The sequence below is a fragment of the Xyrauchen texanus genome, chromosome 36, assembly GCF_025860055.1.
Source record: "Xyrauchen texanus isolate HMW12.3.18 chromosome 36, RBS_HiC_50CHRs, whole genome shotgun sequence".
NCBI lineage: Eukaryota > Metazoa > Chordata > Actinopteri > Cypriniformes > Catostomidae > Xyrauchen > Xyrauchen texanus.
Genome location: NC_068311.1, coordinates 35,137,069 through 35,155,436, shown reverse-complemented (window position 1 = coordinate 35,155,436; position 18,368 = coordinate 35,137,069).

The following is an 18,368-nucleotide window of genomic DNA, read 5'->3' as shown; positions in this document are numbered from 1 at the left end:
CATACTGTTGCCAATCCTGGAGTACTGGAACTTTCGGAAACAGCATGCCGACTTCCCATGTGATCATGTTGTAGATTTAGTAAAATATGTATTAACCCTGGTGCATTGTTAGTCGTTTACAGGTCAAAATTTATCCAAATGTACAGTGCATCCGGAAAGTATTCACAGCGCATCACTTTTTCCACATTTTGTTATGTTACAGCTTTATTCCAAAATGGATTAAATTCATTATTTTCCTAAAAATTCTACAAACAATACCCCATAATGACAACGTGAAAGAAGTTTGTTTGAAATCTTTGCAAATATATACAGTGAGGAAAATAAGTATTTGAACACCCTGCTATTTTGCAAGTTCTCCCACTTAGAAATCATGGAGGGGTCTGAAATTGTCATCGTAGGTGCATGTCCACTGTGAGAGACATAATCTAAAAAAAAAATCCAGAAATCACAATGTATGATTTTTTAACTATTTATTTGTATGATACAGCTGCAAATAAGTATTTGAACACCTGTCTATCAGCTAGAATTCTGACCCTCAAAGACCTGTTAGTCTGCCTTTAAAATGTCCACCTCCACTCCATTTATTATCCTAAATTAGATACACCTGTTTGAGGTCGTTAGCTGCATAAAGACACCTGTCCACCCCATACAATCAGTAACAATCCAACTACTAACATGGCCAAGACCAAAGAGCTGTCCAAAGACACTAGAGACAAAATTGTACACCTCCACAAGGCTGGAAAGGGCTACGGGAAATTGCCAAGCAGCTTGGTGAAAAAAGGTCCACTGTTGGAGCAATCATTAGAAAATGGAAGAAGCTAAACATGACTGTCAATCTCCGCTCGGACTGGGGCTCCATGCAAGATCTCACCTCGTGGGGTCTCAATGATCCTAAGAAAGGTGAGAAATCAGCCCAGAACTACACGGGAGGAGCTGGTCAATGACCTGAAAAGAGCTGGGACCACCGTTTCCAAGGTTACTGTTGGTAATACACTAAGACGCCATGGTTTGAAATCATGCATGGCACGGAAGGTTCCCCTGCTTAAACCAGCACATGTCAAGGCCCGTCTTAAGTTTGCCAATGACCATTTGGATGATCCAGAGGAGTCATGGGAGAAAGTCATGTGGTCAGATGAGACCAAAATAGAACTTTTTGGTCATAATTCCACTAACCGTGTTTGAAGGAAGAAGAATGATGAGTACCATCCCAAGAACACCATCCCTACTGTGAAGCATGGGGGTGGTAGCATCATGCTTTGGGGTGTTTTTCTGCACATGGGACAGGGCTGACTGCACTGTATTAAGGAGAGGATGACCGGGGCCATGTATTGCGAGATTTTGGGGAACAACCTCCTTCCCTCAGTTAGAGCATTGAAGATGGGTCGAGGCTGGGTCTTCCAACATGACAATGACCCGAAGCACACAGCCAGGATAACCAAGGAGTGGCTCTGTAAGAAGCATATCAGGGTTCTGGCGTGGCCTAGCCAGTCTCCAGACCTAAACCCAATAGAGAATCTTTGGAGGGAGCTCAAACTCCGTGTTTGTCAGCGACAGCCCAGAAACCTGACTGATCTAGAGAAGATCTGTGTGGAGGAGTGGGCCAAAATCCCTCCTGCAGTGTGTGCAAACCTGGTGAAAAACTACAGGAAACGTTTGACCTCTGTAATTGCAAACAAAGGCTACTGTACCAAATATTAACATTGATTTTCTCAGGTGTTCAAATACTTATTTGCAGCTGTATCATACAAATAAATAGTTAAAAAATCATACGTTGTGATTTCTGGATTTTTTTTTTTAGATTATGTCTCTCACAGTGGACATGCACCTACGATGACAATTTCAGACCCCTCCATGTTTTCCAAGTGGGAGAACTTGCAAAAGAGCAGGGTGTTCAAATACTTATTTTCCTCACTGTATATATTAAAAAAAAATCACATGTACATAAGTATTCACAGCATTTGCTCAATACTTTGTTGAAGCACCTTTGGCACCAATTACAGCCTCAAGTCTTTTTGAGTATGATACTACAAGCTTGGCACACCTATTTTTGGGCAGTTTCTCCCATTCTTCTTTGCAGGACCTCTCAAGCTCCATCAGGTTGGATGGGGAGCGTCGGTGAACAGCCATTTTTAGATCTCTCCAGAGATGTTCAATCAGGTTCAAGTCTGGACTCTGACTGGGCCACTCAAGGACATTCACAGAGTTGTCCCGTAGCCACTCCTTTGTTATCTTGGCTGTGTGCTTAGGGTCGTTGTCCTGTTGGAAGATGAACCTTCTCCCCAGTCTGAGGTTCAGAGCGCTCTGGAGCAGGTTTTCATCAAGGATATCTCTGTACATTGCTGCATTCATCTTTCCCTCGATCCTGACTAGTCTTCCAGTTCCTGCCACTGAAAAACATCCCCACAGCATGATGCTGCCACCACCATGCTTCACTGTAGGGATGGTATTGGCCAGGTGATGAGCAGTGCCTGTTTTCCTCCAGACATGACGCTTCAATCTTTGTTTCATCAGACCAGAGAATTTAGTTTCTCATGGCCTGAGAGTCCTTCAGGAGCCTTTTGGCAAACTCGAGGTGGGCTATCATGTGCCTTTTACTGAGGAGTGGCTTCCGTCTGGCCACTCTACCATACAGGCCTGATTGGTGGAGTGCTGCAGAGATGGTTGTTCTTCTGGAAGGTTCTCCTCTCTCCACAGAGAAACGCTGGAGCTCTGTCAGAGTGACCATTGGGTTCTTGATCACCTCCCTGACTAAGGCCCTTCTCCCACGATCGCTCAGTTTGGCCAGGCGGTCAGCTCTAGGAAGAGTCCTGGTGGTCCCAAACTTCTTCCATTTACGGATGACGGAGGCCACTGTGCTCATTGGGACCTTCAATGCTGCAGAAATTTTTCTGTACCCTTCTCCAGATCTGTGCCTCGACACAATCCTGTCTTGGAGGTCTACAGACAATTTCTTGGACTTCATGGCTTGGTTTGTGCTCTGACATGCACTGTTAACTGTGGGACCTCATATAGACAGGTGTGTGCCTTTCCAAATCATGTCCAATCAACTGAATTTACCACAGGTGGACTCCAATCAAGTTGTAGAAACATCTCAAGGATGATCAGTGGAAACAGGATGCACCTGAGCTCAATTTTGAGTGTCATGGCAAAGGCTGTGAATACTTATGTACATGTGATTTTATTCATTTGCAAAGATTTCAAACTAACTTCTATAACATTGTCATTATGGGGTATTGTTTGTAGAAATTTGAGGAAAATATTTAATTTAATCAATTTTGGAATAAGGCTGTAACATAAATAATGTGGAAAAAGTGAAGCACTGTGAATACGTTCCGGATGTGCTGTACACTTGTAATGCTTTAATTTTTTAAAAGATACATAATAACTCTAAATTCACTAAAAACAATATAGTTATGCAGTGCAGTACAGTTGTACAGTTGTGGGGGGTAATGGTATTAGACATTTCATACAAAATAACAAATGTTATGTTACCTTCACTTAATACATTCTTCAAGTTCAAACATAAAGAAAATATCACACGTGGCATGCATTGTGGACAGATATAGCTGCCCTCAGCTGAAAAAAAAAAGGAAAAACACATGTAATCACAAGTATAACCACTAGATGGCTGCAGAGATCCACTAATTCATGCCTTGTTGTAACAAACTGAGTGTGTGTGTGTGTGTGTGTGTGTGTCTGTTCTGCATTCTGCATTGTGAATGTGTTATGGTCTCATCATTTATGTACATGCTCTGCATTTATTGATTTTATTTGACAATATAATAATAATAATAAAACAAAATTCTGTGTCTATAGTCCCACCCATTCATTTCCTATGGTGGGTCAAATAGGATCTGGAACAACTACTTTTAGTTACTTTTTAGTTACAAAACCTCAACTCATTGAATCCAGTACAACATTTTTTTAAATTAAATTGTGTGTTTCAGATGGGAAGAATATATTTTACCGTTAAAGAAAAATAACTAAAATGACACAAACAATACATATGATTTAAAATCTATTTGGAGATATATTCTACCATACTTTTTATTTTAAAGTCTAATCTCTTTTGGAGAAAATAAAGCGAGGAGGTTACCCTATGTGACGCTACCCTCCCTAGCAACCGGGCCAATTTGGATGCTTAGGAGACCTGGTTGGATTCACTCACCACACCCTGGATTCAAACTCGCGACTCCAGGGGTGACAGTCAGAGTCTTTACTCGCTGAGCTACTCAGAACCCAAGCTAAAAGTTTTTTATTAAAAATGTTTTTATACAATTTTAAATTGAGGCTTTTTGGATTTTAATTGTTGAATTTTGGACTTGAACTCTTCAAATAAAACCACTGAATACAGCTAATGACAGAATAAATTGCACCGCAAGTTCATTCAGCAAGGGACCTCTTTTACACAACCTTTGACAAAGAATGAGAAAATGTTCCAACAATTCTTCCTTCTTATCCAATTCCTTACTGAATAGCTTTTTGTCCATATGAATAAATGTAAACCTGTAGCATTGTTTTAACAACAGTCAACCGCTAATTGTGAGAAAAACACAGCCAGCCATTAGACAAGCATAGATTACCTCTTTTATTGGAACTGCTATGAAGAAAGTGAATGACAGTGGCTCTTTTGTCTGCTCATTTCCTGTCTGCCCTGACAGATGCAGTGATCACATGTTACCGTCTCACATAAACCTATTCAGAAAGGCTGAAGAGCTCAGCAATTATCTGTCATTTGTGTGTTGAGTTGCTTTGTACATGCAGAAGAGTGAATGAATGAACAGTGCACAGATGGTTTATTGCAACAGGCAATGAGATGGAAACATTTTTTGGGGGGTAATATGAATGTGAACAGAGCCAGGGATGGACTGGGCATAGTGAGATCTCGGACGCTTCCAGGTGGGTCGGGTTGACTTGTGGGCAGGCAGCTTTTAACCCTTTTGCACGTATTATTGGATTCTTAGATACTATTCCGCTCACTACAGTTGAAAAGAGCTGTCATCTGAGTTACCGTAGCCTTTCTGTCAGCTCGAACCAGTCTGGCCATTCTATGTTGACCTCTCTAAATAACAAGACATTTCCGTCTGCAGAATTGCCGCTCAATCTGAATAAATTCTAGATCAGGACTACTCAACTTCGGAAAGGTAAGGGGCTGCAAAGTTGTATTCCTGTACCCTTGAGGGGTGCACTCTTAAATCTTATGATTATATATACACAACTATATGTTCAAATTCTTATAGTAAGAATGTTGAAATGTTAGTAAGCAGTAAGCAGTAACCTAAAAATGAAAATTCTGTCATCATTTACTCACCCTCATGCCATCCCAGATGTGTGTGACTTTCTTTCTTCTGCCAAAGACAAATGAAGAAAAAATAAATAAAAAATGAGCTCTGTGGATGAGAGACTTTTTTTTATTTACTTTAAATCAAACTAAACAAGTGCCACATGACCCTCTCTCTCTCTCTTTCCTAGCATTTGTCCTGCATAGGTGCAGGGTCCACTTTGTCATAGTCCACATATAAATTAGATTTGGCACAAGTTTTATGCCAGATGCCCTTCCTGGTGCAACCCCCAGCTGGGGGACTCTCACTCACATGGGCAATTTAAAGTCTCCAATTCACTAAACCTGCATGTTTTTGGACTTGTGGGGGAAAACGGAGCACCCAGAGGAAACCCACACAAACACGGGGAGAACATGCAAACTTCACACAGAAAGGCCCTAGTTGAGCCAGGACTCAAACCCCTGTTGCTGTCAGGCGACAGTGCTAACCACTGAGCCACCGTCCCACCCAGACACCACATGACTACAGATGACCCACACCTATCATATCACTTCTGAAGACATGGATTGAACCACTGGAGTCTTATGGATGACTTTTATGCTGCATTTATATGATTTTTGGAGTTTCAAAGTTCTGGCCATTATTCACTTGGATTGTATGAACCTACAGAGCTGAACTATTCTTCTGAAAATCTTCATTTGTATTCTGCAGAAGAAAGAAAGTCACACACATCTGGGATGGCATGAGGATCAGTAAATGATGAGAGTATTATTATTTTGGGGTGAACTAAACCTTTTGGTAATTATTTTAAACATAAGATGCGTAAAAGTTTGATTTTCTGATATAGATCAGTTCTGTTGTCACTATGATTATCAATTAACAAACATCATAAGTGTTCAACATCACATTCACCAGAAATGTGTTCATAAACAAGCACCAAAATCCTTCAATGAAGTCATTAAGGTTTGTTCACCCCCCTTAGCGTTTTGCACTGAAGTAGATCACTACAAAGCATTTGTGTCACAGCAGGAAAAAAATGTTACTTTTTTTGTAAATAGTGTTTTCATGATGAGTACATTCAAGCTATTCAAGAGATTGGACATATTCTCGCCATGTTCAGTAACTCTCAAGTTAGATTGCGAGTGCACATGTTTGATTGACAGGCCGCGTGTGAGCGCACATGTATTGTGTAAAAACAGGCCAACTGCTGCTCTCATAACATTAGCCATGCTTAGATATTATTTGTAACATCCTCTTGCAGTTGAATTCCCTCTCTAATATGATAAGTTTGATAAGATTTGATAAGTCTAAAGTGGTCGTAAAAAAAAGTGACACATTTGGTATTAAAGGTCAGAATTGACCGATCATTGAAAATTAATGGGAAAGACAAAAACAGAGCAATTTTTTAATATATATCAAATACAATCAATAAATCAGCCACAATGCTGAAAAATTACAAACAGAAATTACAGGGTGAGACTGTAAAACATCCTCAGTGAAAAAACATTGTTTTTTTTGTTGTTTTTTTACTTTTGTCAATAAGTCACAATGCCCAACACACACTGAGAAATTAAGGGATGAGACAAAAACACACTCACAATTAGGGTTGCAGCGGTATACCGGTTTCACGGTATAACACGGTTTAAAATAGACGGTTATCATACCATGTACTTTTGCTAATTGTACAGTATTGAAAAAAGAAATGCAACTTGAAAGAGAATTTCACCTGCGCCTGCATATCTCCTTTCCTCCTCGGTCAGACTCGTTAACTTGCACCCCACACACACACAGTGGAGAAAATGTCAGAGAGAAGCGAAGCGAGGAATCTGACATAAGTGAGTGCGTGTGTGAGTTAAAGCAGTGTTTCTCAACAGGTGGGTCGTAGTTCAATTCAGACTGGGTCGTGGACAGCAGAAAAAGAACAATGCCATGGTTCTCCCATTGAAGCTATTTCGGTGGCCGCCCAAGTGATATCTTATTTAGGACTGCAGATGCAGATTGAATGATAATCTCGCAAACAGCTAAAGGCTTCTCGTCTTCTCGTAATCATAGGACATGGACATTACTTCAAAAACTCACACAGCTGATGATATTTTTAAATTAGTAGTTCATTTATCATGCTATGCTAACATGTAAACTAACATGCTTTAGTTATATAACATGTTATAGTTACATGCAATTTTTGCAATCATGCAATCATGTTTATAAATTGGTTTATTATAATTCTGTTAGCTTTCTTATTTTTTCTATTTATTTTATTTTCAAAAGAGAGACTTTTTTACACATACTTCAATAATAAAAAAAAAAATGGTTTCAAATTTAAATTATAAAAGTGTTTGCTCAACCAAAAAAAAAAAAGAGTTATATTTTCAGTCTTTTGTATTCTTTATTCTCATTGTAACTGATGATAATAATTTTGTAATACCGTATACCGTGATATTTTCCGTATACCGAGACGGTTATCGTACCGTGAAAATCTCATACCGTTGCACCAACCCTAATGTTCGATTATACATGCAGAAGAATTTAAACAACATGATTTGGATCTAGGAAAAACCCAGCCTTTCAGTTTGGAATGTTTCCACATCATAAATCAAACGGCCCAGGCATCCTCATTGGTCAGAAAGGCCCCGGAGCAACCTGGAGTTAAGTGCATCTTGGTGGTGCTGGGGCTTGAACCCTGACCTTCTGGTCAGTAACCCTGAGCCTCAACCACTGAGCCACCACTGCCCATCACATAGTTAAAGCAGAATTCTCTTTTGTAAGGTTACAAGGACCATCAGATTTGCACAACTCTAAGACATTTCATCTGAATATAGCCTTGCTAGGTAATGCTGAAAATCACTTTGAACTGTGGTAACGTTTGTACCTGACAAATGAATGATTATAGACTGATGGAACTCTTTAAAATGTGTGTAATGAAGTGCAATCACCTATATAATCTTTAATTTAGTATATTCATCTCATTCTACTAAGAATGGTAACTATAAGTTTTAACTTGATAAAATACAATGATGTGTAAAACCAATATGATTTTGTAACCAGGGATTTTCATGTTTTGTTACCTACACGTATAACAGCAATAAAAAAAAATCATGTTTAGTATGTAAGCGTTTGCTGGCGTATGCAGAGAAAGCTGATGACAACGAATATTATGTCTTTTGACCAATCCTCAAGATATAAAAGCTCATGATTAAATATGCACTATTTTTGAGAGTCTGAAACAAAGGACCATAACTCAACTGTCGGAATAGACAGCCCAGTTGACCATGTGACTCTGAAAAGTCACTTCTGATTAGCGAAGGACACCTTTGGTGATGCGGCCAAGCTCAGTTCAAATAGTTCCAAACAGGAAGAACACGCTCCTCTACGTTTCTTCTCTCTGTCTCTTCTCTTCTGCTTCATCTTCTGCTCCTCTGACTGCTCAGACCTCGCACTGACTCTTCCCCATGTGAGATCCACGGAAGCTCGGAACTTGACGTCCCGAGAAGGAGTGAGAAGGCCTCGCTTCACAGCTAACCTCACATAATTCATACAGACAATAAACTTCAATTACAAGTTTATTACAAGTTTATTACAAGTTTATTACAAGTTTATTTGATCTCTTATTATACAGAGATCAAAACCTCAACGGAACGAACATTCGACCAAGAACCAAGCCACACAAAGAACGCAAGGAAACACCACAAAGACACGCAAGTACATCTCCAATATTGTGCTCAAAGTGCTGGTGTATTAATTAAATCATTTGGGTAATCCGATAGCAAATCGATGTAGACTCAAAGAAGGATAAATGGTTCTTAAGGTATTGTCAACAGACTCTGTATAGTTCATGTTCACTGTACTGATTCATTCTGTCACTTTTCACCAACCTGTCTCGTGTATATATGTGTTAGATTAGATTTATGTTTAGAATAGTAATAAAGTTTGTCTGTGTTCAAAGACGAGGTGACTCTGGTATATTTTGATAAATAATCTTATCCCTGTTTCTGAAAGATTTCACTTCAAAGCTGTACCTAAATACATGTGATATTATTTTCAATGAGCCATGAGAATAATATCACTCCAATAAGTGAATTAATCATAATTCTCTTATTAAATCAAATTCCTTTCAGTAGAAATTGTGAGTGGATACAACTAGACATTGTATTACGATTTCAATGGTAGAGAATCTATAAAGATAAGTAATATAGTTATTTGTCATTTATCTAATTTATAATGGGTGTTGAATGTGACTAATTCCGTTATACATTTAATTACCTAATAAGAACAGTTTAATTTAGTTCATAGCTCACATATTTCGAGGCCCTAAATTCCCTTCTAAATTTAGCATACCAAATATCCTTACATATAATGGTGTGAGAATGAAAATCAATTTAAAGTTCACTTCTAAATGTCGCATTTCCTTTATTCCCTACATATATTGGTGGTAGAATGCGTGCAACGTATCCTACATATTATGGTGAGAGAATGTGGGCATTTTAATGGATCCTGTCCACATCTCTAAATTATATATGTAATATCCTACACTACTCACAATGCACAAATACCCCCCCCCCCCCCCCACACACACTCACATGTTTTGTTTAATATCATCGTGGGGACTTTCCATAGACTTCTATGAATTTTATACAGGTCTAACAATTATTTCTATACCCTAAACCTAACCCTGCCAGAAACCTTTTTGCATTTTTACATTTTTAAAAAAACATAGCAGTCTCTCCTTAAAGATGTCGCCCTCTCATATTTTAAGCAATTTGATAGCATAGTCCTTCATTTGGAATGGTAAACATACCAAATTACACATCAATAAGTTACATAGTCCGGTTGACAAAGGTGGGCTAGACCTACCCAAGATTATTTTTATTATTATGCATTTGGTCTCAGACATTTGGCTCTTTGATCTCTTCCACCTGAAATAGCCCCTCCCTGGTTCTGTATAGAACAGGAAGTTCTTGCCCCTATTTTGCCATTGCAAAGCCTTTCTATCAAATTAATCGGAGAGGTCCCATTATCTCGCATTTGCACTCGGTATGGACAAAAGTGTCCAGACTGTCTAATTCAGACATTTTTTTAAGTGTTGCCTCGAGCATATTGCTGATCCCCAAATTATGCATCAACAAGTCCCCTTTTTGCTGGTCAGAGTGGATTGTGAGGGGGGTTACTACAGCCGGTGACCTAAATGAGAATGTGTTGAGGGTTGAGATCCTTTCAAAATTTGGTTAAACTTTTTGGGATTCCCAGATGTCAGTTCTATATGTATTTACAGTTGCACCACCTGCTCTGTATCGTTTTTGGGAGTAGCCCCCCCCCCAAAGCGGCAGATGCTCTGGGAGTGGTGATTACTGCTTCTAGAAAAGGTCATGAGTCATGTATTACTCCCTGCTAATTTAGAGTCTGGGGGACGGAACTTCAGCTTCTCTTAAGAGATTATGGAAGAAAGATCTAAACGTATTATTTATTGTATTATGGTATTGGATGAGGGAGTATGGGGGTGTAGTTAAGATTAAATATTGATTCTGTAAATATATATTTTTGCTTTTCCTTTCTAATAGATGAATCAATAAAAATGTTAATCGTAAAAAAAATATATATATATTTTGAGGTTTAGTTTCAAAGTCCTATTTAAAGTTGAAACAACTTTCAGTTATAGATTTTTCAATGAACATAATAGGTTTTGTTTTTACTGCTTCAACTAGATTGGAAGTAGACTTAACGAAAGTGTTTGCTGTCTCAACTTAAAAATATATTTTTAATCAAGTGAATAACAATTTCACATTCTCAACAACGCATATCTCGAGATCTAGTGATGAGCACGGCAGACAGAAGACATTTGGAGATCTTGTCCAAGGTGCACATACAAGCTTAAAATCATCCACTGCCATCAAATTAGGTAAGTAAATGTTTGTTCATTTTGGTTCAATAACTTGTAAAGATGACATACATTGTCTAAGAGTAACAGTTCGTTTAAATAATTGTAGATGTAACCGGGGCGGGCGCCTGGCAAACTGAATCGGATGATCCTGGCCAGCTACTTTTTGAAAGGTTTGAAAGCGTTGGCAAGCTCCGGGCACTAAGGGGACGATCATGTCTGACATATCTGGGGGTGGGGCCTCACGGCGGGGGGGGGGAGCAGGCAACACTGCGTCAAGGAGCGTTGCTTCGAATCGAGGCGGCTTTGCTGAGGGGGAGCTCAAAGCACTTACCTTGCTCTGAAAACCGGCATAGGGCGGGTTAGCGACTGAGGAGGAGGGCCTCTTGGCCCATCTGCAAGATTCATCACAACCGGCTGGCCGTAGGTGTGGTGTGGCTGGGTGCATAAAGGCGGGGACGCCGCGATTGCGGGGCCCTGGCTGCGGGTGCTCGGTGTCCGGTGCCCATGACAACGCCGGCTGTGGACACTGAGTATTTGACCCAAGGAGTGAGGAAACAATTTTGACAATTTGGGTACCACAGCCCGTTCGGGATGCGGCAAACAAAAAGGAAAAGGAAACAAAAGATTTACCTCCCGGCCCGCCATCGGGAGATGGAGTGGTCTGGATACCAGCTTCGTAGCATCCGTCTCACTTCCTGGGTCATCCGTTTCAGGGGTGCTTAGGAGCCTTCTGGGTCCTCGTGCCGGCCTGGGAGACGGGAGGTGTCAGCTTCCTGCAGGGGGTTCTAGGCTGGGGCCGAGAACTGGGCTCGGGCTGCGGTGGAGCCGCCTGGGCTTTCGCCGCTGCAAGATGGTGTGTGGGATCTTGAGCCACGCAAGAGCAAGATGTGCTGGATGGCCTCCCTCTGCTTTTTCACCGATGAGAACTGCTAGGCGAAGTCCTCAACAGTATCGCCGAAAAGTCCAATCTGGGATATGGGCGTGTTGAGAAAGCATGCTTTGTCGGCGTCTCTCATCTTGACCAGATTCAGCCACAGGCACTCATTGAACTCAACAAATCGCCTCCAGTGCCAGCCGGGCCGGCCTCATACCCGTGGGTAAAAGGCTCAGCGTGGGGGTGGCTGGAGTGGCTTTCCCCTGTTTGAAGAAAGAAAGCCGTGACCGCAACGTTGCCATGGTCATATTCTCGCAATGAGAAGATGATAGCTCAATTGCATGGTATTATTTGACAGAATATGTTTCAAAATGTTAAGAAAACTGATTTTGCTCATGTTTGCTCTTATGTTATAACACTGCTGAGAAAGTGATGCAGTTTATTGATTAATTTTGTTAATTATTCATGCTTGACATGATGACTACAATATGTCAACTGTATCTGGGCAGAATTTTGTATTGTCATCTCAAAGCAAATTATGGTATTTGGAACCAAGGTAGCCTTTTTTATCAAAAGTCTAAAAAACTCTCCAATCATGTGATCTGAGGGTTCCACTGAACCTAAGAACTACTTACATTTATAAATGCCACAATAAACCAGAAACATAATTACATAGAATAAGTAACAAGTAATAAGATCCAGCACTGTTTCAGTTGTGCGCATGGTAAATCAAGACCTGTCAATCTAAGCGATCTGTCCAATCCAAACTGTAAAACAGTGGCCGATTAGTCTCTACACATCATCCCTTCCCATCATACCCACCCACATACCTGAGATCAGAGATGATCTTATTATCGGATTAAGAGGTTAATCAGGTTTGCTGTTTGTTAACTATAAATGAACATGTTAGCTGTTATGTTGTATGTAATTAATTTAATGTTGAACAGGTTAGCTTTTTAATTAAATATACTATAAGTTGATTGTCATTTTCTTCAATCATCTAATTATTGCCTAATCTTTAACAAAATAAAATGTACACATTTTACAAAATGCAAGTTTTATTAATTACATTTTCTTCAATTCAATTAGATGGAAATTTGTTATTCAATTGAAATGGATACATCTTAAAAATAGGCTAAAATATTTTTTTGAGTGTACTGTAGGAATTTACTTCTTTGTGAATTTTATGGTGTTGCTGAATTTGTAATTTTAATTTGGATTTTGCATCCATATCAATAAATCACACCGATATCAATACCATTAAAACATTTGTTGTTGGTTTTTGAGGCATCAAATCAAAGGAAGAGGGTAGCAGTGTTGCTAGAAGAAGGTATGTTGAAAGAAGGGTGGAATGTTGGAGTTACAAGTTAGTTGTCACAGAGACTGTGTTAGTTATTCCATGTTTCTCATCACTATCATGTGTAAATACTTGAAATCACTCTTATACATTGTATAGTCACCTCAGTATTTACAATCATTCCACCCAGCGAATTATGTCTCCACAGGGTTAACGTTGCATGCGTGGATACGTCAGGGAAATGTTTCTGCAGGTGTTTAGTTACATCCTGTTGCAGAAACTTTCTTTTAATGGGTTAACTGGAACTATTTGTTTGAAAGCACTTAATTTCAATGTTAGCTAGCTATAGGTGCTTCCCCACGTGCAGTTTCCAGTCTTTTTTTTGGTAAGAGAACTTTTAAGAGGTACTAAGGCTATGTTCACACTGTCAGTGGAAATCAGATTTTTTGAGAATCCGATTGGAAACCGATCTAAAAAAGTGACCGTCCGCACTGTGTATCGCAACTGTTCAGATCCGTTTTGCGATCTTTCGTTTTCTGGAATATCTGCATTGGTTTCTATGGCAATGACATTGCATCGGTTGATCTACAGCAAAAGACAACAACAACAGCAAGATGAAGAAGGTCGGAATACAGATTTTATCATACAACATGACGTGATTATTTTTGCTGTTCACACTTGATACATATGATCGGATTACAGTCGGATTTGCGCAAAAATCGGATTTAGACCGACAGTGTGAACGAGGCTTAAGTACCTGGAGAGACTTTTACCTGCTGCGCAAATAAAATGGAAAACTTTTGGTGACGTAAAACGCTGGGCAGGTTGATTGTAAACACTGAGGCGACTGTATAATGAGTGATTTTAATTTAAACATGAAAATTTTTAGCATTTTAGCGATATGCTCTCTTTTTTCTTAAATCTGTTATCTTTAAGATTGTTTGTGTAGAAGCATATTTTAAAGCTTCTCTTTTTTAAATTTTATTTTTTATTTTTTTAAAGCACACAGATTCTGAAGAGGAATCTCTATGAAGGGCATGACTGTTGGAATTTTTGCAGTTGTGGATGATGTGAATGAGCCAATTCCATCTGTCTGCATTGATGTGGCCTTGGTGATCAAAGAACAAATAGCCCTGCGCAATCTTGGCAATGTACCAACTGCTTTTGCTAATTTTATTGGACTGCTCTATGCACTTAACATAAACTACCCCAAAAACCTAAAATTCACTTTTGAGGTCATTCAGAGGCTGTTCGTGGACATTAGGGCTGATGCCTGCAGCACAAGAGTCCATTCACTCAAAAATAAGTTGCAGAAGTAGAAATGGTATTGCTCTAATAGAGATTGCATGTTGTTAAAGAGTTAACATTTATTTCTCAAAAATATTTCGTTGTTGTTAAGGTGTTTTTAAAAGAACATCAAGATTGTATTTTGTTTTCAAAAAAGTAATATAATTTAAATTAATTTGTAATTTAATTTTAAGTTATTTTTGAAAGTTTTAATTTTGTGTTTTATTTGGAAACAAAGACAGGATTGTTCTTTCTTTCATTATACAAAGTTTATCACAGAGATTATCAATTGAATTTGTAAATGTTTTAATATTTGATTTGCTATGCACTTTATATTTTTAAGGAAAAATTATTATTATTATTTACTTCATGTTTTTTACAGATTGTTTTGGTGTTTTTAAAATAGTTGCACTTAAAAATATTTGGTTGAACTTGCTAATGTGAAATTTAGGTACAAAGTTAAATGAACATGAACTTTGGTTCTGAAAACTTGAAAACATTAGTTCACTTTATTTAAACTAAACTCAATAAGTTGATGTTACTTTAAATAATTTGTTGGGTCAATGAATTAATTTCCCTAGTGCTCTGGTCCGAGAATACAGTGGAGTAATTCCCTGACCAGACCCACTACGGGTAATAAAATTACTCTGTACTGGAATAGGTGATCCACAGGATCGGCCCTTGTGGATTAATACCCCTGTGTTTATTTTCTGCGGTACGGTCCCCCTATGGGCGGACCCGCATCTCCCTGGGCAGTCCCGGCTGCCCCCCGGTCGCTGTGTTTGTAGAACTCCTCCCTCTCAGCATGTAGGATCTGCCAACGCGCCATTTCCACATGTGGCCTGAAACCCCATGTGACGTATTTTGCCACTCTTTACCTCCACCCAGCCTGGGCAGGTGGTGGTTTCCACGGGGACTTTTCCCCCTGAAAGAATACTAGTTGGAAAAGAACACCTTCCTCGATGCGTGTGATAGCTTTAAGATTGCCCCAGGCACAGCCTGCTCCCATGCTTGGCACGTTGCTTTGCCCCCCCTTCGGGATACTGGGAACCTAAAAAGTTTATGACGATTTTATGGGCCGTTGGGGAAGGGTATGTGCAGTCTGACGCAGCCTGTTGCTTTGGCACACAACTGCCTGCCCGCACTTGCAGCGCACGTTCACGGTTCAGCGCATGGCGTGATTGAATAGGGACCCCTAGTGTTGCTTCAATCAACACAACGTCGAAGTGAGCGACAGACAGGGAATGTCTAGGTTACTGTTGTAACCTTTGTTCCCTGATGGAGGGAACGAGACGTTGTGTCCCCCTGGCCACGACGCTGAACCGAGCCACTGCAATGACCGAACCTTATTCTCGGCTCCTCAGTGCAAAACCTGAATGAACAGATGCAAATTCTGTCTGCCAAATTCTCACTGGCCTTTCCTCAAGTTCAGAGGTAAACGAGGTCTTCAAGAAAGTCCCCTAGTGTCGCTTCACTCAACACAATGTCTCGATCCCTCCATCAGGGAAAGGAGGTTACAACAGTAAACTAGATGTTTTCGGCTATCAGTGACTAAGACTCAACTGCTTTGTTTTACAAAGAAAAAATGCATCCCTGAAATAAAGTGAAACTCTACAATCAGATACTTAAACAGGTTAAAGTTATAAGATATTTAGGGATATGGATGGATTCTAGGCTGACTTTGAAGATTAATGTTCAGAAAGTATTTGATAAGTGTAAAAAAGTAATAATTTGTTAAGATGTCTAGCAGGAATGGAATGGGGAGGTAGTCGAGTATCTTTACTACGAATATATAGTGCATTGATCAGGTCAGTACTGGATTATGCATATATAATATATGGGTCTGCATCATTAGCCTTGATGAGGAAAATTGAAAAAGTACAGGCACAATTGTTAAGAATATATTGTGGTGCTTTTAGATCAGGGGTGGGCAACTGTTTTGGTAAAGGGGCCACATAGGCTGTAAGCAGAGGTGTAGTGGTAAAAAAAGAGGTGGGTAAACTATAAATTCTTGTGGACCACGACGTGGTCACCCGGTAAGGTGGGCGACTGCCTACCGGTGTATGTGTATCCTGATGACATTGCTATAGGCTATCATTTGATGGTACTACCAAGGGTATCACTGGTTGTTCCCTCATCATAGGTCACACAATCACTATTCAATTCATACATTAATCTAAGTTCTTGTTAAAGAGATCCAAGAAGGAATTATATGGTTGAAATCTATAAAGTTTACTAAATGACAAAACAGAGAGAACAAAAATATTTAAGAGAGATAGAGAGGGAGGCTTATATCCAGGGCTTCCAATGCAATGCACTTGTACATAATGATTAGGGATTTGGGAATTTTCATAATCGAGAAAATATTCAACAGATTAATCGACTAATCAATTAGTTGTTTGGTCTATAATATGTCAGAACAATGTGGATCAGTGTTTCCCAAAAGCCCAGGAAGAAAACTCAGTTTCTGTAATTAACAGAAGAAAGACAATATAAGTTCCATTTTGAACACAAAATAACCACACATTGATTTTCGATTTATTTTTTATTTTTTACTAAGCCTATTTAAAATCGTATTTGATTGCAGAGAGCCGTAGGCATTCACGCAGCACTAGGCTACCTCTCGCCAGTCCTCTCTCTCTCTCTCTCTCTCTCTCTCTCACCCGTACCTCTCGAGCTCTCTCTCCGTCATGGAACACCGCTGCATAAATCTGTCCAACACAGCACTGTCAGTTATTACTTATTAGCCAGCATGCAAGGAGCCTAGCTAATAAGGAGAGCTAAGTTATTGTTAGAATACAGCTGGATTTTTGAGGTCAGCACGCTGTATATAGCTGGTAGGAGTCAATATCGATGCGCATGGGACACACTGGCAGCAGCGCATTATGAAAGACTTCGTCTTAGGTTTAACAACCTATGAAACTAATAATGAACAATATGAAACTAAAACGACATAAGCTTAATTTAAAATGGCTTAGGAACTATCTATTTAGAGGTGGATAAACCCACTTAGGAGGTGGGTAAACGCTATTTCCGAATTTTGGGAGGTGCGTAAACGGCGTTTACGTGCGTTTAGCCTCCACTACATCCCTGACTGTAAGTATGTGGGGGGCCACATTGTATTCCTTTTGAGATACAATGTTCTGCATTGATTTGGTTTTTGTATCTTTTAAGCCCAGAAATAGTTGTGTACTCAATTTTCTGAAGTGCCTGAAATATTGTATTACTCTACAAAGGTAGATACTTTTCTATCAGGCATTAAAAAACTGAATAAAAGCTGATCTTATAAATTTATTTTACTATGTCTATGTGGCAGCGGGGGCGTGGTCAAGCGCCCGTCCGGGAGAGGGAAGCGGTAAGGGCGCTTACACCTGAGCTAAATTATGCCTAACACCTGTCTCTAATTCCAGTGAGCACGAGGAGAGCGGCATAAAAGCAGTCACAGAGCCTCCAGTCGAGAGAGACGACAAGCCAACTCAGTGCGCTTGTATTACATTGTGTGTTGTAGACAAAGAGAATAAAAGCTTACCTTGTGCTGAACACCTGTTTCCTGTCCTCCTTCGTGTGGGAAGCGTTACACTGGTGCCGAAACCCGGGATCTTGTTCATCCAAGTATGGAGATGGGTCGCCCCGTAGAGTCCTCCCAGCTGACGGAGGTCCTCCAGTCCCTCGCGACACTACACCAGAGCCACCAACAATCCCTGCTTGAGCTCCGGCAGGACCAGGATCGCCGGTTTTTTGAGATCATGCGGG